The following is a 25,233-nucleotide window of genomic DNA, read 5'->3' as shown; positions in this document are numbered from 1 at the left end:
GGCGTCCTCTCATGATCCATAGTACACTCTACCAGGGCGTGAATATTTCACTAATGTACGCCTGCTGTCGTTGTACCAAACAGTGTACATGTATGTTGACAACCGCAGGACAACATCAGAGCTTTAACCCTTCCTCTTCAGAAAACAGAAAAGGCTGACCACTGCGTTGGAGTGAAGCATAACCTACGGAATGCAACAATTATAGAAGATTTCCTTATCAATATTTGCCCTCTCTGCTTTTACATATGTCTTATTTTCCAGAATAAATCGACTATGAAGTGAGCACCAGATTTGGGTTCCCAACTCCATGTAACCTCATTTGATTTGAGCATCAACAGTTGGAGTTCAAGGTTGGACACATTGCACAACACTGAACACTGAGACAAAGATCACAAGTTACAGCTAATGTGCCGACCTACACCTGGTAGTTTACACAGGTCTACAGCAGGTCGACGATACCGAATCTCACTGCTTCACACATCTATGGAGAAATGAGTCTAAAGTTAGAGCTGCGAATCCTCTTCATTCTCCACTTCCTCTACCAGGTCATTCTCTCTCAGTTTGCCTTGTTTCAGAAGTCAGCATTCCTGTTCATGTTTTCAGCTCCAGTGAGTCACCCTTCTGTATCTCTCTCTCTCTCTTCCAATCTGTGTGTGTGTGTGTGGGTGTGTGTGGGTGTGTGTGTGTGTGTGTGTGTGTGTGTGTGCATGCGTGTGAGCCTGCTATTTCAGCGCTTTACAGCGCTATCGATTCAAACCAGCCTGCAGGGGAAAAAACAGGCCCCTTACAGCCAGACAGCCAGACACACACACACACACACAAACACACACACGTCTATAGTTACATTATATGCTACAGCCACACAAATGAAAAGAAAGTTATAGACTCACCTATTGCACATACACACAATTGAAACTATATACATAATAATGAAAAACTAAATTTTACAAATATTTGCAAACAAACGGCATTTCTGTGCCTTTCATCGGCATGCAAGCATGTTCACAGTTCATGTATGTGTGTATACAGTTCGTACGTTCTTGTGTGTACAGTGTTCATGTGGAGGATTTTGTGACCTTCACTTACAGTATGGACCCAGCAGGGAAGGGAAGAGATGAGAGGAGTTACGCACAAGCAGTGTGATGACTCAATGCTACGCTAAAGTCTCTACAGTGTGTGTGTGTGTGTTTGTGTGAGAGAGAAAAGAAAATATGCAGGGCCGATTTACAAGGTTAAACTTTTGTATGTCTGTTTACATATGTGCTTGATGAGGCGTGGAGACACGTGTACAGTTATTTGCATGTGTTAATGTGTGAGATATGTGCTCTGTGCCTGTGTGTCAGTTTAACAAATGATATGTGTCGAAAAACAGTTTGAGAGCATCTATAGTTTTTGTGTGTTTGGAAGAGAAAACAAAACACAAACAGATGTTTGTTTGCAGTGAGGCAGGACCGTGTGTGTTTGTATGTACTCCCAGTCAAGGTCAGCCAGCCACACACACACACACACACACAGTTACCTGTTTGTATTTGGAGACATGTTGCATGTTCCCCCCCCCCCCCCCCCCCCCCCCCCCCCCCCACACACACACACACACACACACACACACACACACACACACACACACACACACACACACACACCCTCTGGTGCTTGAGTGAAGGATACGCAGCAGGTGTGGGTCAAACCAACAGAGCCCCATCACACCTCTCGGCATGGTGTACTCCTCCGCCACTGAAAATAGAACCAGGAAGGAGTTATTTCAGGATCTCATTTCCACCCACACCAGGGGCAGACCACAATTAGCACAACATCTCTGTCTCTTTGACCGTCGCCGCCTACTGACACTGACGCCACCCTCTGCACTTTCACCATTCACACCGACTGCAGCTCTGTCGAGTGCAGAAATTAAATTATTCCCTCTGTGGATTTTCTGCTCTGAAACTAGCCTCATATCGTTATTAAAGTGGGATCATCACCGACGCTACTGAAATGTAATCTTTCGATTATTTGCGAGTGAAGAGAACACAGATCGCATGACAGCATCCAACCCCTTCACTGGATTCCCAATTTCTGATTTGCCTTGTTCAATGCTTTCTGAAGGATACAGAATTGTGGCCTGGGTTCAGAGAAGGAACTTTGATAACAGACACTATAGGGTTTTAGACCCTCATAGGTTTCTCTCTTTTCTGCAGTCTGTGTGTATGGGTGTGAGTTGACAGTCTCTGTCTATATACTCAAATGGGTGCTTATGTTTGTGTGCATTCATGCACACATCTGAATTAGTGCTGGTCCAAAATGGGCAAACTAATCTTTTCGGCTGGTATTTTCACAGGCTCCCCAAGAATCCGGTTCACACTGCTGCACGTACTGCCTCCAAGAAACTGCCATGTCCTCATTCTCACAAGTCTGACGTTTGACAAAAGCCTTCGCCGTCTCTCGCCGTTTCAGCTTGGCAAACTAAATAACTGTGGTCACTTATCAAAGTCAGACAGTAAGTACAGTAGACTCAGTGCATGTTAGCCTATGTGGATATTGCTCCTGATTCCTGTTGCTTGTGGCCTTTGGAGGGATTCGCAGCTGCGGTTTGGTTACGTTACAGAACTTTTATTAGTCACTAGATGTTTTGCATCCCAACTCCAAGTCTTATTTCTGGAACTTGGCCATGATACATCTTACATTTAAGTTGGTAGAGTTTTATTTATTTACTGTAAAAATACTATTTAAAAACATAGCATCAACACAATGTTATCAGATAAATTAAAACACTGATTTCAATTTTATGAGGCCTGTAGCTAAATATTTTGGGACTATAATTAAGCAATAGCTCACGACAGGCCGTGGTATACGTTCATTTAAGGGGCGTTGTTCGGCCTGACGCAAAGTGAAAATGCAACCCCCCCCCCCCAAACAAAAAGTATATTTAAAAATCATAGCTGTGATAAAGCCAGCGTACAGCTGCAGTAATAGAATAGATGGCTGCATGCTAATCTGAGCTCTGGCTGCTTTGGTTTGTCTCATCCTCTCACTGTCTCTGCTTAAGAAAACCATTTACACACACACACACACACACACACACACACACGCACCCACACACACACACACACACACACACACACATACACACACACACACACACACACACACACACACACACACACACACACACACACACACACACACACACACACACACACACACACACACACACACACACGAACACACACAGGCTCCTACTCTTCATTAATCTTCACAGTGCAGACTTAAGACTGCAAAAGGAAATAGTGTAACAGTCAGCCAGAGTTCCTCTATTGAAAAACTTACAGTATTCACTGTAAACTGATGCATCACCCTCTTGGAGACAGCGACATCACTGGAGACGTGTCTAATTGTTTTCTCTCTCTCTTTCATTTTTTTTTTTTTTACCATTTTTTTGTGCTAATCATAAAACAATTAAAATCCATTTCTCATTCACTTGCATATGGAAAGCTGGAGAAAAAAATAGGAAGGATAAATTCTGTTTGTGTTATTGGATTGTGTCTCTTGCCAAACTCATTATTCCCATTCGAGTGCAAGGTACAAAGCTCCCGATAAAACGCTGACTAGCAGTGACAAACGTTTTCGTTTTTCTTAATGTTATGCTGATGCAAGGCTTTTGTTTTTGTCACACATGTATTGTTTATCACCGACTCTGGCGATGAACAGGTATACAATAATAAAAACACAATTGTATTCAAACGGTCTCCCTCTTTGTTTCTCCGCATCTTCCACTTCAGGAAAACGATGAGAGTTGAGCTTTTGAGGCTGATCGGATCTGTTTCTCTCACTGAGCTGTAACCTCCCGTCTCCATGGACTCAATTAACCCATAGACTGGTACTACAGTACATGGCTGTTGTCTCCACAATCCTTCGAAAATGAGAGCATCCGTTGAAAGAGCAGAGAACTAGACAGCAGTAAATTACATTTTTCTTGGTTTTGTCTGTTACAATTCATTTTTGAAACACGAACGGGCCTCTATCAGCTCAGCTAGTGTAGTATAAAGTATTTCTGATTCTGTTCCTGAATTTTAAATAACCTGCTCACAATCATTTGTCTAGATTAATCCAAACAAATGTAGCCAAGAAGAATCTGAAAAATAATCTCTGTGTAATTTGCTTGCTTACCTGCTGCTGCCTTTAACACATAATAAAGAACATGGTTGGATTATTTTTTTCAATGCCAGACAACAGCATTGGCTTCCCTTTCTGGACCCGGTGACGACGTCCATTTTTAACATACAGTCAATGTATCACGCCCATTAATTTGTCAACCCTCCTCAACCTTACTGGAAGCTAAACTTTATCATCATGTTTTTTCCTCAGAAAGTTGGCCTCACACAAACACACACACACACACACACACACACACACACACACACACACACACACGCACGCACACGCACACACACACAACTACATATAAAAAGCTGCCTTATTGCCTCCAGGCCCGTTGCTCTGGTTGTCAACTGTTTGTCTGATATTTGTTTGGATACTCTGAGATTTCAGTTTTGAGATTAGAAGTAGAAGTGTAAGTTCAACTCCTGTATGTGTCCTTCGCTCCTGTCTGTCTGTTTGCCACCCACTGGCTTGTCAACATCTTTCCGCATTCATCTGATTTATATCTCTCTACCTACAGAGGGGTGGAGATCGTTTCCTGTTTCCCTCCACCTGTCTTTCTCTGCCTGTGTCTCTTGCTTTAGGACAGAGATAATTAATCTCTTGTGAAACTCTGCGCACATCTCTACAGTTTCATCTCCTATGTGTGCGTGTGTGTGCGTGTCTATTTGTGTGTGGCTCTCTTGCGTTTTTATGTGTGTGTGTTTGTGCATACATTTGTGTGTGTGTGACATGCTAATTTGATTTACAGGTGTAAACAGTGAAACTAGCGGTAATGACTACCAAGCAGTCTGCTTATCATCATGATGCTGAGGGCTTTGTGCCTGTTTTTTTGCCTATGCCCCTGTGTGTGTGTGGATGGATGCATTGATATTTTATATTAAACAATTGTTGTGAGGACATTTTGGCCTCACAACTCCAGAGGCCTGTGTGAGGTTAAGGTTAAGACTTTGTTACATGGTTATGGTAAGAATTAGGTTCAGGCTAGGGTTAGGCATTTATTTGCGACACTTTCCGGTGTGTCTCAGCAGGATGACATTACATTATGCGATTCTAAGGCAATACACGTTTTGTAAAAATCAGCGAATATTACCTCACCGTCCGCTAGCTGACGCTTTTGTGTGTGCACCGGAAATAATCCAGGTGTTCTGTGCGGCCCAGGCTCCGTAAATCGAAAACAAAAAAGTGATGCCGACCCCACCACACAACACTGAACATCACTCGTCGACATCTTAAGAGACGTGCTGGCGGGTGGCGGTGCAACGCCGCGATCTTGCCCTAGTGGTTGGTGCGTCGGATTCCCATACCGAGGACTCGGGGTCGGGGCCCGGCCATGGCAGGAAATTCACAACAACAACAAAGAGGGAAACAAGCTTTCTCCAGAATCACTTACTGCCCCTTTAATTAAATTAGGTTAAGTTTTACATCTTTGGCCCTTTTAATATTAACAGCCAGTTCCAAAACCTGTTATCCCCTTTTAGCTACAAATATCCTTTACAAAAAGCAATTGATTGATCGGAGAGGATTTGGATGGGCGTAGGACTAAAAGAGGAAGGAAAAAAAATCAATGCTCCCACAACTCTCATTGAAACATGCCCCACATCCTACACAGGGGATCCAGTCATTTGTGGCCTTGGGGGGGTGGGACATTGTGCAGGGTTTGCAGGGATGCTTGTTTGTTCGTTTTCCAGTGAACCTTTGTTTTTTTATGGATTTTTTTCAGGTGTGCATATGGAAGCATCGGTTTAATGCTCAGGTTGTGTCAACCACTTTGGCATCATTCATGGATCTTTATCTCCTGTTAGAAAAAATGCATTAACTCCAGACATAGTCCTTAAAAAGGAACTCCAATACATTTGTGCTCCTTAGATTTCTTTTGGAACCTCAATTATTTTCAATTAAATTCAATTTAGTAACATGTAACTGGGCTGCACGGTGGTGTAGTGGTTAGCACCTTCGCCTCACAGCAAGAAGGTTCGAATCCCGGTTCAACCAGGGCCTTTCTGTGCGGAGTTTGCATGTTCTCCCCGTGTATGTGTGGGTTCTCTCCGGGTTCTCCGGCTTCCTCCCACACTCCAAAGACATGTAGAATGGGGTCAGGTTCATTGGAGACTCTAAATTGACCGTAGGTGTGAATGTGAGAGTGAATGATTGTCCGTATCTGTATGTGGCCCTGCGATAGGCTGGCGACCTGTCCAGGGTGAACCCCGCCTCTCGCCCAATGTTAGCTGGGATTGGCTCCAGCGACCCCCCGCGACCCTTAAATGGATAAAGCGGTAGACGATGAATGAATGAACATGTAACTGAATTTCAACTGTTGCAGAAATGTTTGCATCAATAACCTACTTATACAGTTTAATCTGCAGTGGAGTTGTATTCTGTTCCACAACATGCTCCTCTGTTCCCCTCAAGGCTCTCTGCTGAGCGTTTAGGTTCACACTGCTCACACACACAAGTGCTCACATGCACTCGCACTTGTACACGCTACGTGCACATACACAGGCACGAAAGCTCACAAGCAGAGACGCTAATAAACAGAGGACGCACAAACATGCCGGCACTCACACAGTGGCAGAATGCTACTGGGAGGCTGCTCCCTTTCGTTGCCGGGAGAGGGAGAAGCTTATTATGGAGCCTTATTGAAGGCTTCAAAGAGTTTAAATTAGGGTGGAGAGGAGGGATTAGGAGATGAGCAGGAGAAAGAGGAGGGGAGAGGCAGAGGAAGACAGGGTAAGTAAGAAGAAAGGACAAAGACAGAGAGAGGCAGGAAGAGGGGGAAGAAAGTAGGTGCAAAGAGAGGATGCCATGTGGGGAGGTGGGCGAGGGGAGAGAGAAGGGATGGAGAGGGCAGGGGGGAGGGAGGTAGACGAATGGAAGGAGGTGAGTCAAAGAGTTTGCTGGCTCATGCTGATCTTACACTAGAAGATGTTTGATGTGATTTCAGAGTTTATTTCCTAGTGGGAGTCTCAGCACTTGCTAGAAGTGAAACTCAGTCACAGCAGCCTTAATACAGTCTTACCATTTCCCACAGTGCACTGTGGGTAATGGCTGCAGGTGCAAGGGCTAAAAGAGTCTGGTCAGCTCATGATGCCAAAAACATATAATACATATAACCTTGACAGAACATACAAAGGATGCACAGTGCAGCGGCTTTAAACACAAATAAAGAAGTGAACTCTCCCATTGCAATGTGATACAGTAAACCAACACTCACAGTATCTATCAATATCACTTGGCTTTAGGATGTTTTTCAGTTGGTTGGATTTTTTTTTGTTGTCTTTGCCCCCTTGCATTAACAATTGGATGATCCCGCTTATGCTATTATTGATTATTTCTCTGCAGTAAACAGACAGATTTGGGTGCTTGATGAAGGATCAGTGAATACATTTCATAATATGCAAAAACCCAAAGTGAATAAAAAATTTTGGGGATTTAATTAATAAAATGCAAGAAAACTATTTTTTTAAATGTCAAAATACACACCAAATTAAAATAAACCATGGAATCAGGTAGAACAACTTAACACTTGAGTAGAGCTGTAACAATTAATCGATTAATCGATTAGTAATCGATAACTAAATTAATCGCCAACTATTTTGAAAATCGATTTATCTGTTGAAGTAGTTTTTATGAAAAAAAAAGGTCAAAATTCTCTAATTTGAGCTTCTTAAATGTGAATATTTTCTGGTTTCTTTGCTCCCCTATGACAGTATACTGAATGTATTTGGTGTGGACAAAACAAAACATCATCTTGTGGTTTGGGAAACACGATGGACATTTTTCACCATTTCACGACATTTTATGGACCAAACAACTAATCGAATAATCTGTTGCCCTACACTGGAGATAGACATTTGAGAGATGGTGTCATGACTGAATGCACTTAAATATATGGTTTTAGCCTCAACTTGCAGGGTTCAGCAGGTTCAGTGCAGCAAACATTTGCCCAATACTGATACAACACAGTGGATATTGTATTGAGTTTTTAATAACAACACACTGACATACAGTCTTGGTCGTGAGCTGGGAGGAATTGAAGGAAGGCAGGATGAGGGAGAATAGAGGAAGGGAAAGAAAAACAATGAAGCTTCTGAGATGAAGGAGAGGAATGACAGAGACAAGAGGACAGGGAGTGAGCAGAGGTGATTTGTCCTACAGGGAGGAAAAAGGCTGTCAAGGTTGCTAAACATGGAGCAAAGAGAAAAGACCGGGACAAGAGCGAGAACAGAGATGAGAGGGGATCAGAGGGAAAGGGGACGAGAGAGAGAAGGGGGGAAAAGAGAAGAAAAAAAAAGGCATTAAAGAGGTGGGAGAGGAAAATCAAGGGTAGAGGAGGAACAGAGAGGAGGGGATGGTGCGACTCAGAGGGACAGAGAGAGGCTGTCAAGGTCGCTAAACAAGCAGCAGAGAGAAGGACCTAAAGGGATTGGCTGCAGTGAACAGCAGCGACCTGTTAGTCATGGTCTCACACACACACACACACACACACACACACACACACACACACACACACACACACACACACACACACACACACACACACACACACACACACACACACACACACACACACACACACACACACACACACACACACACCCAGTAAGATAGAACAGAAATAATTAGATTGGCTGATGACAAAGATACAAAGTATGGCCAAAGATGGATGAAGAAAGCAAGGAAAAGCAAAGAGACAAAAACAAGGAAGATTTTTAAATCTTCTTTTCTTTTTTTTCAAGTTGAACCATTTTGGGACAATTTTGCTTTAAAATCTCGTTTTTTTGTTTTTTGTGCCTCCAAAAAACTGAACATCGATGGTGGGTGGACAGGAAGATAATAGATTGTATGTGTGTCAGTCTGTAAAGAGTTAAATGCGGAGATGGATGGTGTGTCTGTGTCCTGTGTGTGTGTGTGTGTGTGTGTGTGTGTGTTACTGCTCTGTGATTGCCCTGGGGAAAACAACATGGCAGAAAGCAACAGTCACCTGTGTGTGTGTGTGTGTGTGTGTGGTGTGTGTGTGTGTGTGTGTGTGTGTGTGTGTGTGTGTGTGTGTGTGTGTGTGTGTGTGTGTGTGTGTGTATGTGTTTGTGTGTATGTGCCTTAGGGTAAACAAAGCACAGTAACAAAATCAGCCACAGAGTTTGGAATAAATTTACAGTACAAACATAAACCCAGCAATCCAAGTATAACATACCTGGGTCACACAGCAGCTGTAGACCTTTTAAACAAACACGCATGGCTGGTGTAGGTTACTTCTACAGGGAATAGATTTCCCGGTCGCCCGTAACTCCCCGCAATTAGTTTCACTTTGTTTCGTAGCGTCTAACAAACCAGGTGCTGGCCTTGACATCTCTGTGTGAGTATGAAAACTGGATTCAGGTCAGACCGACAAGTGCAACTTGACACGATTTGAGACTGAAGATGACGACCCTTAGCCAACCAAAAAAAACAACAACATGGCAAGTCACTGAAGCCAATAAGAAATGCCTTTACATGCCTCTTAAATAATTTATTCTGCCATCTATTTTTTAAATTATTTATTTATATATTTGAGTAAAAAATGGATGGATAAATCCTGATTTGATGATGTAGTGACTACTGCTTTTTTTTTTTAAACAAGAAGCTTTTAGTAGTTTATTTCATTTGTTAAATACATTCGATTACTCTTCCATTACAGGAACACTAAGCCTCAAATAGGGGCGTGTTAAGGGGCGAGGATGCTTGTTCTCAGGGTACAGTATCTCTGTTTCTGGTGAACATTTCACAACACCAAAAATCAAAGTGAAAGCGGCATGAATCAACATTTTTTTACATTCTCAATGGGTGTCGGAAAAGGCACTTGTAGTTCAATTGCAAAATAAAAAAATAAAATAACGCTCAGATAGACCCACTGTACACAACCTGCTCAGCACCAAGACAAAGTGGTGGAGACCAAAACAGACCTTACGGTCATCAGTTGGACAGAAGCACTACTGAGAATGAAGGCTAACCGCTAACTTCATCCAACCACGATGGATGGAATATAGATATTTGAAATGCTGCCGTGTTGGTACAACAAAGTACCACTTATTGTTGTGTATATTACAGTCTAAACTGCAGAATTCAAAGTTTATTACTAATAATTACTTTTCATTAGTAATAAGTCTCCTGTACTTGCAGAAAACATTTGTGATATCCACTACTTCCTGTTTTTTTTTTTGGTGAATTTATGGAAATCTAATGTCCTTGTATTTTGTTTTTTTTCTTCACCCAAATGAGCTTAATTTCAAACAGCCCCAGCAGCCCTGAATTGTAAAATGGGCCCATGGCTTTGGAAAATATGTTTTATTCCAGGACTGTACATCTGATTGATTTATTTACACTAAAAAAGCAGTTGCCAATTTCTGCTGAATGTTTCATGTTGTGTCCTCTGTAGTCTGTTCTTTGAGGACTTGGCAGCAATATCAACTTTCTTATCAATGTCCCTGTTGGCAGAATAAATCATTATATGAATCAGAATCCCGTTATGAAACAGGACTGGCACACAGCTCAGGGATGACCAGAAATAAGAGTCTGACTTTGAGGATGATTGTAGAGGTAAACAATTATTAATGGAAACGGAACTACATATATATATATTTTAATGTATTAATGACGTGGTTTCCTTCTCCTTCCACATCCTTCTTTCTTTGCCTTTATTTGTCATTGACATGCAAAAAAAACTTGCGCACACAGATTTCAATGCGACTATCAGCAGCGTTATCTCTGCATTGCAGACAATATTAAACATTGATGTGTTTTTATTGTAACAGCAGCAATCTGGATCATCCAGACTAGATGACCCAAAATGGAAACACACTGGCTTGCGACGTTGCGGATTGTCTGATAAACGACTGTTTTGTCTGCAGCGAACAATTAAAGCAACCATTTGCTGCTGGGACCAATTTGGGTGCGAGATAATCTTCACAGAAACTGGTTTCCATTAGCCCTATGGGAAGCTCAGAAATAGCTGTAAATAAGACCAAAGAACTACCCGACTCCTCTCAGAGTCCCGACTCTGATTCTTGATTCACCAGGACAACCTGAAGATCAAACAATATGATTACACTGCCTTTCTTTCGCCGTGTCATCAGTCAGGGATTTTTAGTACATAACAGGATTTATGTCATGATGCTTTTGACTTTCTTTTTTTATTTTTATTGCAATAAAGACTATTGAAAATTAAGGAGCCATTACACAGATTTTAGTTCAGAGTTTTGATGTGGCATTTTCCCAGTTAAAGACAAGTTCAATGACAGATGCTATCAAGTTGCATCATGGGACATGTGGGACCCAGAGTTTTTGGAGGTTTACTGATACGGATGACAACGGCTAACAATATCTCAGCCCTGCAGCATTGAGCACAGAGCAGTTTGGTCAGACCCCATTCAATATGCTCTTGATCTTCCTGGAAAGCAGAGTATCTCTAGTGTTGACCTCATGCAACACTCTGTATAATTAAAAAAAAGAATCAATATTTTTTCCAGAAGCTCTGCTCCTTTGCCTGTGAGGATTGTTCCCCTGCTGTCCTTTTTTTTTAGCAGTAGACACATAAAAGACCTGGTATGAGTGAAAATGTTGTTCACAAAACAAGTCATCAGAACATCTGAAGGCAAACGTGTTCATACAGTAGCTGTTCCAAATGGCCACATTCAGAAGTGTGGCAATCATTCATGTTGTAGGTCACGTTTTCAGGAGCTAGTTAAACCTCTGACAATCACTTCATTTTAAGAATACACGTAAGAAGTCATAACACCATTTCATTGGACATTTAATCGGTAACTCAACTTTATGAACGTATGAATCGGTAGATTATCCCTTCAGGTTTTCTTCCACACGTGTCCTGCTGGCTCAGGGTGACCGGCGAGAAAAGCCGGAACTCCACAAATAAATTCAAGAATGTGTGTGAATGTCTCTCCATAGTGGTATTAAAGAATTACTGGCTTCCGGGGTGACTAACACACAGACAGAAAGGTTGGTTTAATTCAGATGAGACTCGTGCCCTCTGTCTCTCACTCACTCTCTCCCTCTTCCTCTCAATGTGTGTGTGTCAGCAGCTCACTCAAGCAGGATAATTCAGTTCTCACTCTGCGGATAAGGACTTCTATCCAGCTTTAGTCTGTCACAACATTTGTTCCACATTTAAATTAGACTGCTGCAGTGGGATGATTGCATATAGATTCGCAGGGAAGGGGAGAGAGGGGAGCAAAAAGAGGGAGAGATGGGACAAAAAGGAAGCGAGAGAGAGGAGAGGAAACACAAGGGAAGAAAGGAGAGAGGAAGGGGGGTGAAGGAGGAGAGATGGCAGAAAGGAAAGAGGAGGGACGAGAGAGGACACAGAGGAACAGGACTACTTTCCCTTGCCAGAAACATTCAGTACAATCAACTGTTGTTGTTTCACCATCAGTCAGGTCCCCATGACAACTGTCCTGGATTCTGATGCATGCATTTCACAACACACACACACACACACACACACACACACACACACACACACACACACACACACACACACACACACACACACACACACACACACACACACACACACACACACACACACACACACACACACACACACACACACACACACACACACACACACACACACACAGCTATCATAAATAGGCTGGAAATCAGGCACCACGTGTTATACTAAAACGAAGCTGCTCAGCAGGGCCACATACGTGCACTGATACTTCACATCCAGTCGGCAGGCAACACAAAATTTACCAGGCCCCTTCGAGTAGTTTAAATAATGGCTACTCATCAACACAGGAAACAAATAGATACATTTACAGCTCACTATCAGTCAGGTGGTTGTACTTTCAACCTGAATACCTTCACTAAATATCATATCATAAGAACTATCAGCAAGCGTACAAGCGTACAGAGTAGTAAGTATTTGTATAAAGTCTTCGGTAGCATTAAATTGGAAAAACTCAATTAAAGTGTAAGTATCTCAAAAGTACAGCACTTGCGTCAAGTATTAAATAATGACTTATCTACATTCCAGCACTGTGATCTGGCCTGTACAGTACATGCCAAGTGTTTTCTCTTTGAAGAAATAATCCTTTCCCAAACTTTTTGTGGAATTGCGACAGCGTGTCTGTCCATATCCCAGTGAACATGCATATAGTCACCACAGTGACACTGACTAACAGCCAGACAAAAGCCTGAAAACGGCACAAGAGTGAAGGACCTTAACACACACAACCCTCACAAGTGTGTCTGTCTTCTTTGCCAATGTCAGTTTGCAGGCCAGATTTCTAATCTGTTATGCAGCTGCAGCACTTTGAGCATCTTTAAAAACGTACTGTTAAATGTTAAAACTGTCAGAGAAGCTCCCCTCGGTACCACTGCTCACAACAGTGTGCCTGTCCTGTTACTTGCTATAGCAACGAAGTTTGATCAAACAGCTGTTAGATTTAATATTGCAACCAGTCTTCTACAACCTGGTTGATTTTATTTGTTAAAATCATTCGGTTACAGCTTTTAGACTATGCGACACAAACTCCACTGACACAGGCCACTTCTGTACAGCAGGTGGACATATTGATGTCAAGTTGTAAAAGCTCTATAGAAATGTATCCTTGTATCAGGAGAAGCATAACGTGGGAGCTTCCTGTTTTACTGTTGAATGTGTTCTCACTAAAAACATCATAGAGCCAATCACTGTTCATTCCGGAGCCAGGAGGGAAATGTGTTTGCTGTTCTGGTTGTGAGTGCGTGCCTCTGCGTGTTTGCGTGTGCGTGCGAGCGTGTAGGTGTCTGTCATATCCAGCAAGGGAATCTCCGCCTAAGCATGATCTCCCCATCCCTGTCTCTCCCCCCCTCTCTCTCTCCCCCCCACACTTCCTCTGTGTCTGCCTCTCTCCACCTCTCTAACCGATGGTGACAGTTGTTCTTTTTTAAAAGCAGAGTGGTTGAGAAATGCAGGCGGAGCGACGGTTAATTATGGATGGCCTGTTTATCCTCCCAGGAGCATCCAGGGAGGGTAAAACATCCATTCGAACTTTGCGAGCTAACGCCTCCTCCGTGCTGATGTGACAGGAGTCCACATACTGATTTCTGCTGAAGCCAACAGCTCAAAGAAAACAGCCCCTCTGACCTCGGTGAAGCACACACAGACCAAGACGCCACTAATGAGGACTGGTCGTGTTAGTCAACGACTCCCATAATCAACACCATATATTTTGTCTTAATCTTGCCAATAGTTGATTTCAAAGAATCAGAAGAGCAGTTACTATTCAATGTAGATTATTTATTAATTTGATGATTGACAATTCTCTTTTAGGCAACAAAAGGTAAAAGAAGAGAGGTTTCCAGAGATCAAGGTGAAAACAAACTTGCTTGCTTTGTTTCCCCTGAGCACAAAGAGAATGTGCATCTCACATCGGATGTGTAACAGGAAGCCGTTCATAACCAACTGCACATTTTAAAATTTAAAATGCCTGACGATCAATCTGAGATGTTCTCTTCAAAAACTGAATGATGACGGATCCTCAATGAGCCACATATACTGTATTTCTGTAACAGTGGATATTGCAAATCGATCTATGGGTAAATTGTAGTTTTACAAGAGAATTGTTGATATTTTGTGCAACTTGTTCCATTTTAGGAACTCAGCAGTAGTTTTCAGGAGTTTCATAGCTTTTTTTCAAGATCCAGGATATAGAATCAAACAAAACAGAAATAGTTGAAGGGTCAAGCTACATTGGTTTAGAGCAACAATACAGCCCGAGTGTTTCTCTGCGTGACTCTGCCTTTCCCATATTAAGATTCACTGAAACCCTCTGTACAATGTTGCCTTGTGGTTTTCATTTTGTATAATGCAAAAGATTGTTGCATGGTTCCCACAGCAGTGGAAATCATCAAAAAATATGTCAGTATTCAGAGAGAAATGTTTGGCTCCAAATATGGAGGCCTTTTCAGACTGAGCATACACTCTCCTCATGCAGCGGATTCATCAGTCGCGGGAAACTCTGGTGTGGAAGGAGTTTCGGGGCGGCTATTGAGAAGAAGAACCTTCGGCTGAGGAACACCCTGCTTTATCTGCAGCCACAGCGACCTCACCTCGGATATGCAGAAAAAAATGGATGGATAAACAGAATTTTGAACTGCGATAACAGCCTTTAAAACCTGTGAGCTGCAAAAACACATTATTCAGTGCACTTGGGCGACCTGCTACATTTCACAGGTCTTCCATATGCCTTGCACTATTTGCCAGGCCTTGCCAAAAGATGTATAGGTGGAATTTTACAATTCAACTTTTGCCATATTATCTGCAAAACATTCTTCCTGCTGGCAAAAGGACACTCATCTGTTTTCTGGTGGACGCATGTGACACAGTGAAAAACACCCGCCATGCCCGTGGTGAAGATGTGAGATCCCCAGGTACACAAACTGCAGACAGGTAACATCCGTGTTGTGAATACAGAAACATTAGCAGTAACAGTCCGATCCTGTTCTACCTGAGCTTATATCACTGTCTCGCAGCTCCTGCTGCTGTATCTGTACAATTTGCTCATGTGACTCTTTGGTCTGAACATCAGCCTGTGCAAACAAGCTCTTTTTCAACATGTGGTTCCAAACTGTACAGTCTTGCTCGGCGTTTTGAGACGAGTGTGTTTCTCAGAGAGTCCGCATCTCATCCTCAAATCCCAAAACCAATCAGTCAGTCCTCTGATGACTGGGGCTCATTTAGCTCTTTCCTGATTGGCTCTAAAGGTTCGAAAAGAGTTAGGATTGCCCCAGTGGGAGGTTGGGAATTGGAGTTTTGAAGTTCTTTATGTGTTTCTCTTAATGTCCTCAAACTCTTTAATGTTTGTCTATATTTAGTGTGTGTGTGTGTGTGTGTGTGTGTGTGCGTGTGTGTGTGTGTTCATTTGTCTAAGTGTGGTTGTCTGAGTGAGAATGTAATTAAGAGTGTTTGGATGAAAGCTTGTGCGTGTGGGTGTGTGTGTGTGTGTGTGTGTGTGTGTGTGTGTGTGCGCAGAGAGAAAAGTGGTTAATTAGCAAATGCTGCAATGCACTGTGGCAATATGTGGTCCACAGGAAAGCAGATGTTTATTGTTTTTAATAGTTCAACGACAAAGATCTCTGCGAGTGCTGCGTGGTGGAAAGTGTTGCCTACTGTGTCTGCGGTCTTTTCCATCTTAGTGAGATAATTACAGAGATGTATGTGTTTAAATGTTTTTTAAGGCCCCCATCAGTGAATTGTCACAGTAGTAGAACGCTTACACCAGAACAACAAAGCACATGTCGTCCTCCACAAGCAAACTCTGGATTTTGCACATCATAACGCATCTAGCCAGCATGACTACATATTCATGTCTCTGCTAACACAAATTGACTCCAGTGAGTTGGAGAGTTGGAGGTAAAACTTTGAATTTCATTCTTGTATAAACTTTAAATTATGCTAATACAATACTGATGAACATTAAATGTAATTTAATAAGGTAATTTAAAAAGGTACACTTGATAAGGTAGATTTCTTTGTGTGAGTTCATCTTTTTTTGAAAATGTCTTTTCAATGTTGAACATTTGGCTGCATACATCATCACTGGTTAGAGTGGAGAGCTGTGTTGTACTGTACTTCTGTTAAAATAAGTACAGCAGCCAGAGCACAGGAAGTCACAACGACAATGACGGGATGAGAAACAAAACAGCAGCAAAGCAAAGAAGCAGCAGTTTTGATGGACGAACATTAAAGACTGTGCCTCAACAGGGAAATAACTCAAACTGCAGATTCCAGCTGCAAGTGAGCAAAATGGTTCCTGTTATGCCAAAAGAAAAAAGAAATATGATTGTACTTTTCTTTGTATCAGTGATTTTGTTTGCCAAAGTCACCATGCTCGCCGCTGCTGAAGAAAAACCAAGTGCCGAAGGAGTGTTATTTATTGACTAATTCACTCAAGTCTCAATAATTCTTCCTCTTTCCTTTTTCTATGCATTTTGTCTCAGTCTGTTCTGCAGATTTTTTGAAAGATTTTTTCTGTATTCACCACATTATCACATATTTACTTTGGTCATCCACAAATCACATCTCAATCGTTGTTTTTATTTACGAGCCTACTATTTCTTTCTCTGTCTCACACACACATGCACACAAAAGGAAGAGACTAGGAAGTATTCATGGTATTGGCCAATCGAGGTCCGGCACACAGCAGGAAAATCTCTCTAAAGGCCTGTTCCCCACCAATCTACACACACACACACACACACACAATTCTATAGGTTGAGTTACCACAATGCCTTGGGAGTAGCACCGGCACAGAGAGGACACTGGGAAGGACTGCACACACACACACACACACACACGCATACACACACACACACACACACACACACACACACACACACACACACACACACACACACACACACACACACACACACACACACACACACACACACACACACACACACACACACACACACACACACGTGCATACGCATACTGGCTCCCTCACACACATACACTGGGGAGCTGGATAAAAATACTGTGCTGACAAGTCAATTAATCAGATGTGAAGGTGCTGAGCAGAACAATCCTTTACAAGGAAGCAGTTCAAAACACTGTATGCGTGTGCGTGTGCATGTGCATGTGCGAGAGAGAGAGAGAGAGAGAGAGAGAGAGAGAGAGAGAGAGAGAGAGAGATACTGGAGTTTCTGTGCTTAATAACCTGTGTCATAAACTGTTGATCAGAACATTTTAAGAAATAAGTTCAAACGCCTTCATTCGTATCGTGTCAAATGGGAGCGGCACTATTTTGGACGGTATCGCCTGCTTCTCTATTTTGGGACCAGTATTTGTTCCTACATCAAAACATCATTTCACTTAATGAGCATGGTAGGCGTGTAATATGGAGTGAATCATTACACAATAAAACAAAGGTTTTGTTCATGGAATTGTTTTTCATGAGCTATTCTGGTGTCCTCACTCATCCCCGTTGATTAGATCTTTGCCCAGGTTACAGTTGAGTGAGGCTATGTTGAGAATTGAATGTGGCCACCAAAATCCAAGCTTGGTATAAGGCACAATACGTGTAAACACCTGGGTAGATCAAGGGTGTGTAGGGCCTTTAAAGATTAACATGTATCAGACTAATGGCCTGTCTATTAAATATCTACAGCTATCATTCAATACAAAGGAAAATTTGTGAATTCTGCAGGAAAGGAAGTGTGTTTTTCATAAGAACATAAGAAGGGTGTACCATAATGTTGTAATGAAATATACGGTTTGCACATTTCCCAATGTACTACGTACTACATTTGTAAAATTCTCATTATTATTCAGGCATTTCAAAATAATTTGTTAACCATGAAGTAAATGAATCTGGTATTTTCTCGCTGGTTCAACTCCTGCAGAGTTTGGTTTGACCAAAGCACAAGATTTATTGATTTTTCCACAGGTGCAAACACCAAACTTCACCACGCTGAAATTGCTAGAAACTCTTGACTCCACAGGTAGGTCATTAACTTCACAGGGTAGAACGGGGTTAATGAAACAGACTTCATAACTCATCAATGGCCAGTCTGCACTGTCAGCACCACTCAGGTTCGTTGAATTTGTCTGGAAATCAACAGTGTGACTGACTGGCTGACATCTCCCGAGCGGAGCTGAAAGACGTCAATCAGCAGTGGGTACTACAGTAATGACAGGGATGTGTGCACTCCCTCAGGAAGAGCTGTCAGGTCACTGGATCAGTGCCACTCTGACACACACACACACACACACACACACACACACACACACACACACACACACACACACACACACACACACACACACACACACACACACACACACACACACACACACACACACACACACACACACACACACACACACACGCTTATAAAAATATGCTGCCATTTTGCCTGTGCACACAGTAAAACTCTCAGACACGTAAACAGTTCAGTGTTGACAGACTGTTGTGCTGCTTCTGTCCTGTTATTCATTATGGATTCTTCCCGAGGGGTTGACATGTACAAGGACTTCTTTGCATCGACTGACCTGGATTATAACTGACACTGCATTTGAATAACAGCATTTAAAGGTGGTGGATCCACTACACAAAGAGTCTAGTCCGTACCACATGGCCACCCACAACTGCAGAGAATGAACTGAATTTCGCTGGTTGACGGATGTTTCCTAATCCGGTTTGTTCAAGGATATTTTATCAGGCCCGTGTCTCAGGCTGAGCAACAACTACATTTTCTCACTTTGGATCCCCACACGACAAGAACACTAATATGTTTTAAATTGGCCTGAGCCCTCGGGTAAGAAACTACACTCCCTCCCTTTGGGTTCCAGTGTGACAGAAGAGCTATTATAATATAATGGACCTGCAACACAGACTTATTTTCTCATCTGAGGTGTAGAGCAAACACGCAACATGGTGTAAATTTGTACAGTAAAATTTGGTCTTTATAGAATAATTTAAATTGTCGACAAAAAAACACTTTAAAAGCAATGTACAGAGGTGTTTGTGGAGATATTTCCAGTTCAGCTATGAGGGTTTGTCTCGATGATACATTTGGGTGGAACGTCTAATGTCCTTTTTCGACAGTTTTCACCAGTATGACAATTTATATTTTATATTTATATACAAATCATAACTTGGCTAGCTACAGTAGAGGACATCTATACCCATCTTATATTATCAAGCTTCATTGGAAGTTTACAGCTCTCTTCTGGAACCCATCTCCCCAATCTTCGCAGACATTCTCCTCACATTGTGCACACTCACACACAAGACTAGAAAATACTGGCACATCACAGACTACAGGATATTATTAAGATTATCGCTGCAGCAGGAGTGACACGCCACCTCACGTCACCTCTTGCAAACACAACAAACACGATGAGGACTGGGTTAGTGCCACCACTTGCTCTATTGGCAATAATGCACTAATCTAAAATGAACAGGCACTCATGTTATTGTTACATATCAGCACGCTTTTCCTCGATACCGATATGTCTATGAAAGGCTAATATTGGCCAATATTACTAGACTGGTCGCATTCTACTAATATCACATGATTTTGTTTAGAGCCAAGGTATACATTTGAAAAACGACCATCTATATTTCATGCTTCCCATTACCCCAAAACTCAACCTCAAACTCTGTGCTTCACTGCTGAGTTCCTCCTTGCCTTCCCAGCCTACCCATCCATTCACACATCCTCACCCCCCTCTTGGTTAAACAAGGGCAGAATGACTTTTTGGACTTTGGTCTAGTCACCAGAAGTACTTGTGAACCAAGAAGGTCAAATGACCGAGCTTTGTATTTGCAATGGTGGCGACTTAGTTAAATAAGTTTGCTTTTCTATTTGCATGTTACGCTGGATAACGCCATCATCTATGGGCCTATAATTTATATGTAAATGAAATGTGTTTGTTAAACACCGTCGAGAGGTGCAGACAGTTCAGACAGAGGAGACGGAGTAGTAGACAGGTTGTTTTAATGACCTTTCATATCACGCAGTGACACAGTTGTTTACAAACAAACAGAAAGCGGTCCGACTTGTTTACCAATTAAACAGTTGTGACAGATGTGTTTACCTTCCACAAACACGTCCAGCCTCTGATGATATTAATATTCATAACTCGGTCCTCCAGAAAACCTCAGTAATACGGGAGCGAAATGCAATTAGAATACGTGACATAAGTTGAATGTATCCTTAACACTTTGGACAACTAAAGAGTAGTATAGGGAAACATTTTTTGCATTTTTTCTCTCTCACTGTGTCAAATTATTTTTGGCTTCTCATAAGATGAATACATAAAAGTTTATGGTCAGGTGTATTCATGTATGCACAGCCTAAAAAATTAAACTACACTGACCACAGAGCATGTGGGTGTGTGTGTGTTTTGCCCCCGCAAGACCATTCAGCTCCAATAATAATCTAGATATATCCTCCCTAGTAACAATCCCGGCAAGTCAGGTGAAGATCCATCCATGCGCGCGCGCGCGCGCGCACACACACACACACACACACACACACACACACACACACACACACACACACACACACACACACACACACACACACACACACACACACACACACACACACACACACACACACACACACACACACACACACACACACACACACACACACACACACACACACACACACACATGGTAACGAGACGTTCTGGTTGCTAACCTATCAAAACGCATGGTTAAGGTTATTTCAGTGGTGCAGCTCTCTCTGGAGAGATAGCTACAGAACAGTTCTGCAGGACTATTGCCTCTGACTTGTGGATTTCCCTTGATTTATTGCTTTTGTTTTCATCATTCTCAGCAGTGTAGCTCACTACAGGTGTAGCTGCTTATACACTAGAAATTATTATTACTTTATTTCACGTTTGCAGCTTTTCTAAGCTGGTGTGGACAGGACAAGAGATGAAACACTGAGATAGAGACAAAGTAGTTAGCGAGATGTAGGAGGAACATACAGAGGTAGAGTGGTAAATAGAAAGAGAGCAGAACATAACTAAATGTTCCGCTGCTTTTCCCACCCATGCACTCTATTGGTCAAATCAAACAATTTATATGAAATATATTATATCAATTGTCATATAATAAAATAAAATTACCGCAGGCCGCTCATGAGTAGTGAAGCAGCAGATACAGATCAAAACAGGTGATTGGGAACCAAACACTATTGACCACGACCTGAGGTTAAGTTTCTCAGGCTTTCTCAGGAGCAATAACTTATGGACAACTTCTCATGCATAATAAACCTGAGCATAGGTCTTTGATATTGCCTTCATGCGCTATCGTTGTGCTCTTGAAATTTCCCCACGCTGCTGCTGCTGCAGAGTGAACCTTCCCACTCTAAGCTATGTTTTCTTTGGTCTGGTGAAGGAAATTCATCTTGATTTAATGATCCTACTCCTTCACCTTCAAGCTGCTGCCTTTTTATATTTCTACAACAGAAGACATTTGTCATGCAGAAAGAAAAAAAAAGGAGTCAAATACTTGTTACATCTCACTTATCTACTTGTTAGCAGTAAAATGCTTTTATTATACATTACCTGTTACAATTTTGCCAACATTTGATTTAGCTAAGTATACTAGGTAATTGATTTGTTGATTGACTGCTACATCTGTTTTTAGCCATTTTATCTTTTACCAAGGTATTGAACTGTTTTTTTTGTCATTAAACATTCAGAAATGTTAATACAGAAGGCTTGGAGGACAACCAAGGTTTTGCATCAACTCACTTATCACATAAAATTAGGAAAAAAAATAGTTATTTATTTCTGCACATCGCTACATGAATAAATGACCAACATGCCAAGAGGAGAACTGAATTAATCTAACTGGTTCAAAATGTTTCTGTTGATATAGTACGGTATGTGCTGGGGCATGGATACAGCATGATTGACAGCTAGTACCGTCCAATAGGTGCAGGATGCAGGTGTAGCTGGACGTGCAGTGGATGAGCTCTCAGTCAGACCCACCCCCCAGCTCCTTCAAATATGGTTACTTTTGTTTTAAAAAAGAAAAGAAAAGATGGCGCTGGACAAAATGCTTAACACCCAGGCTTCAAAACGGAGGCTCACAAACCAATCGGTGACGTCACTGTGGCTGCCACTTGTGAGTACTGTATGACTACAGACAGTCGTAAATTTGACTACGTCCTATCAGCAAAGGAAATTTGCTGTATAAAATCCGGGAGAGGGGGAAAGCCCTTCTTAAACTATATATCTGCCCACACACACACACACACACACACACACACACACACACACACACACACACACACACACACACACACACACACACACACACACACACACACACACACACACACACACAGGATTACTGCATGGGATCATATGACCTTGGAGACCTTAAGTGACCCCCTCAGAGCAAAATGATGAGCAGACAGAAGGACAGTATTTATGGCCACTAAACGCTGCCTTCTGCAGTTGAACATGGTCCAGATTCCTTCATACTAGCACAACTACATCCCCCTCCCTCCCCCTCTTCAGGGAGAGTCTGTCTCCCGTTCAATGCAGCATTAATCAATACTTTAAATTAACAACTACAACAGAATGAAGAGACTATTTCACAGAGTAAAAGTGCGATAAGTATAAAAAGTAAAAACATATCTTCAATTTGAATGCAAAACCACGTCCCTCTGTGACAGTATGTGTGTGCGTTTGCACGCTGACTAAAGTATGTTTGTCAGTTGAAGTTGTTATTTTTCTCTGCAGCCTACGCCTCAATGGGCTGTCTGTCTTTTTGGATGGAGCTGGCAAAGATAAATTGACAGCTTCACACACACGCACTCACACATAGTATGTACAAATATGCACAAGTGTGCCACAACGGCCCAATGTGCACTGTGCACACACACAACTCTCTAACCTCAACCAAACCAACACACACACACACGTGCAGACACACAAGAGGCCATCATACATCGGCTGATGAACTGAGTGACCATTTATTTTCGGGGACGTAAACGGACGGAAGAATAAACTTCATGCTTTGAGGCAAAGGAGAGCAGAGTAAGCAGAAGAATATGAGTCGCACTCACTGCTCAAGGGTGAATAGACTCAACATTAGACTACACACACACACACACACACACACACACACACACACACGCACGCACGCACGCACACACGCACAGTGGCCTTTGTCGCTGCCGTGCAACTGTCTGTCCATGTTGGATTCAATGACCATTACTGACAGTTCTGCTGAGAGAGCTGCACGAAGCAAGAGAACAAAGGGAGGATATAGATACGTAGATTCAGTGGTCACCCACACATCTCTTTATTCAATCCTGCAGCAGAACTGCAAAAAAAAAAAGGATTAATCTTGAAAGCTACACTAGAATACAGCATTGAACATAACCAGATCTATTGAAACGGAAAAATGCTTATCTCGCATACAATTGGATGGCAGAAAATGTGAAAGGGGGAAAAAGAAATGTTCAACAGCGCAGCAGAAAAAAAACAGTGACTTTGACCAAGTCTCTAGTTTGAAAGTGAATCGTTTGAATAGAATCAGCAGAAGCTGAGGCAAAAAAAAATGTGTTTAATTAGGACGAATAAGTTCTGCAACATTTTCCATTTTGTGAGCACGAATAACATGACATGATGTGAAAAGAGAGAGAACAGAAAAGGCCACGAGAAGAGCTGACTTAGGAGATTTTCCCTTCCAGTAGTCTAACATTACACAGCACGAGAGGAGGAGGAGAGAGAGAGAGAGACGTAGGGGGGAGGGAGAGAGAGACGTAGGGGAGGCAGCGAGGTGAGAAAGGAGAGGTCACAGGGAGGACGGATCATCCTATACCCTTCACCTCCTGCGCACCTCTTTTTCCTTCTGCTTCAATATGTAACATGTCACAATTTCCTCTCTAATTTGACTATTCTGCTTCCTCTCCCCTCCGTCTCCTTCTTCCACTCTTCCTGTCATTATTTAATCGCCCTCTCTCTCTTGTCCTCGGGCTACATATCACATACATTTCTCCTATGTTTCTCCTATGTTTCTCCTCTGCACCCTTCCCACTCCTTCCCACATGACTCCCGCTCTCCCACCGCCCTCCTGTGACCAGATGTCCTCCACGCTCTTGTCCTCATCTACTCTCCACTTTTTTGTTTGGTCGCCCCCCCCCCCCCCGCTTCTCCTCACAATGTGACAGATTTTTCAATCCTGGATTTTTCCTCACCCATCCTCGCCCCCCCCCCCCACTCCCTTGCCCACATACACACTTGCAGCTTCCCCGCCTTCCTCCACCTTCTCTTCTCCCTACATCTTCCACATCCATCACTTCCTCCTCCTCTCCCCCACAGCTGTCCTCTACCTCAGCTCGCCTCCTCCTCCTCTTCTCTCTCCTATTGTCTCCACCCACCTCCTCCCTTCTCTGTCCCGGTCCCAGGGCTCGTTAAACAATGTCCACATTCACCTGACATCATCTGCAGAGAGCTGCCTATAAAGGTGACTGTGTGTGTGTGTGTGTGTGTGTGTGTGTGTGTGTGTGTGTGTGTGTGAGAAAGGAAGTACATATGGTCTAAATGGA

General features: G+C 42.5%; 1 long non-coding RNA gene across 2 annotated transcripts in view; it reads right to left on the bottom strand.

Moving 5' to 3' along the window:
• Nucleotides 1–25,233, bottom strand: part of LOC118291681 — a 121,123-nt gene that overhangs the window by 43,259 nt on the left and 52,631 nt on the right. Inside the window, exon 4 of one of the 2 annotated variants that reach the window (XR_004786744.2) lies at nt 1,608–1,734. The exons of the other annotated variant lie outside the window; for it this stretch is intronic. This is a non-coding gene — a long non-coding RNA (uncharacterized LOC118291681). Of the gene's footprint in view, nt 1–1,607; nt 1,735–25,233 lie in introns of those variants that run through there. 2 annotated transcript variants of the gene reach the window in all.

This window comes from Scophthalmus maximus, chromosome 1 (genome assembly GCF_022379125.1).
Source record: "Scophthalmus maximus strain ysfricsl-2021 chromosome 1, ASM2237912v1, whole genome shotgun sequence".
In the NCBI taxonomy this organism is placed as follows: domain Eukaryota; kingdom Metazoa; phylum Chordata; class Actinopteri; order Pleuronectiformes; family Scophthalmidae; genus Scophthalmus; species Scophthalmus maximus.
Note: the sequence above shows the minus strand (reverse complement) of the source record. Positions and strands in the feature narration are given on the sequence as shown.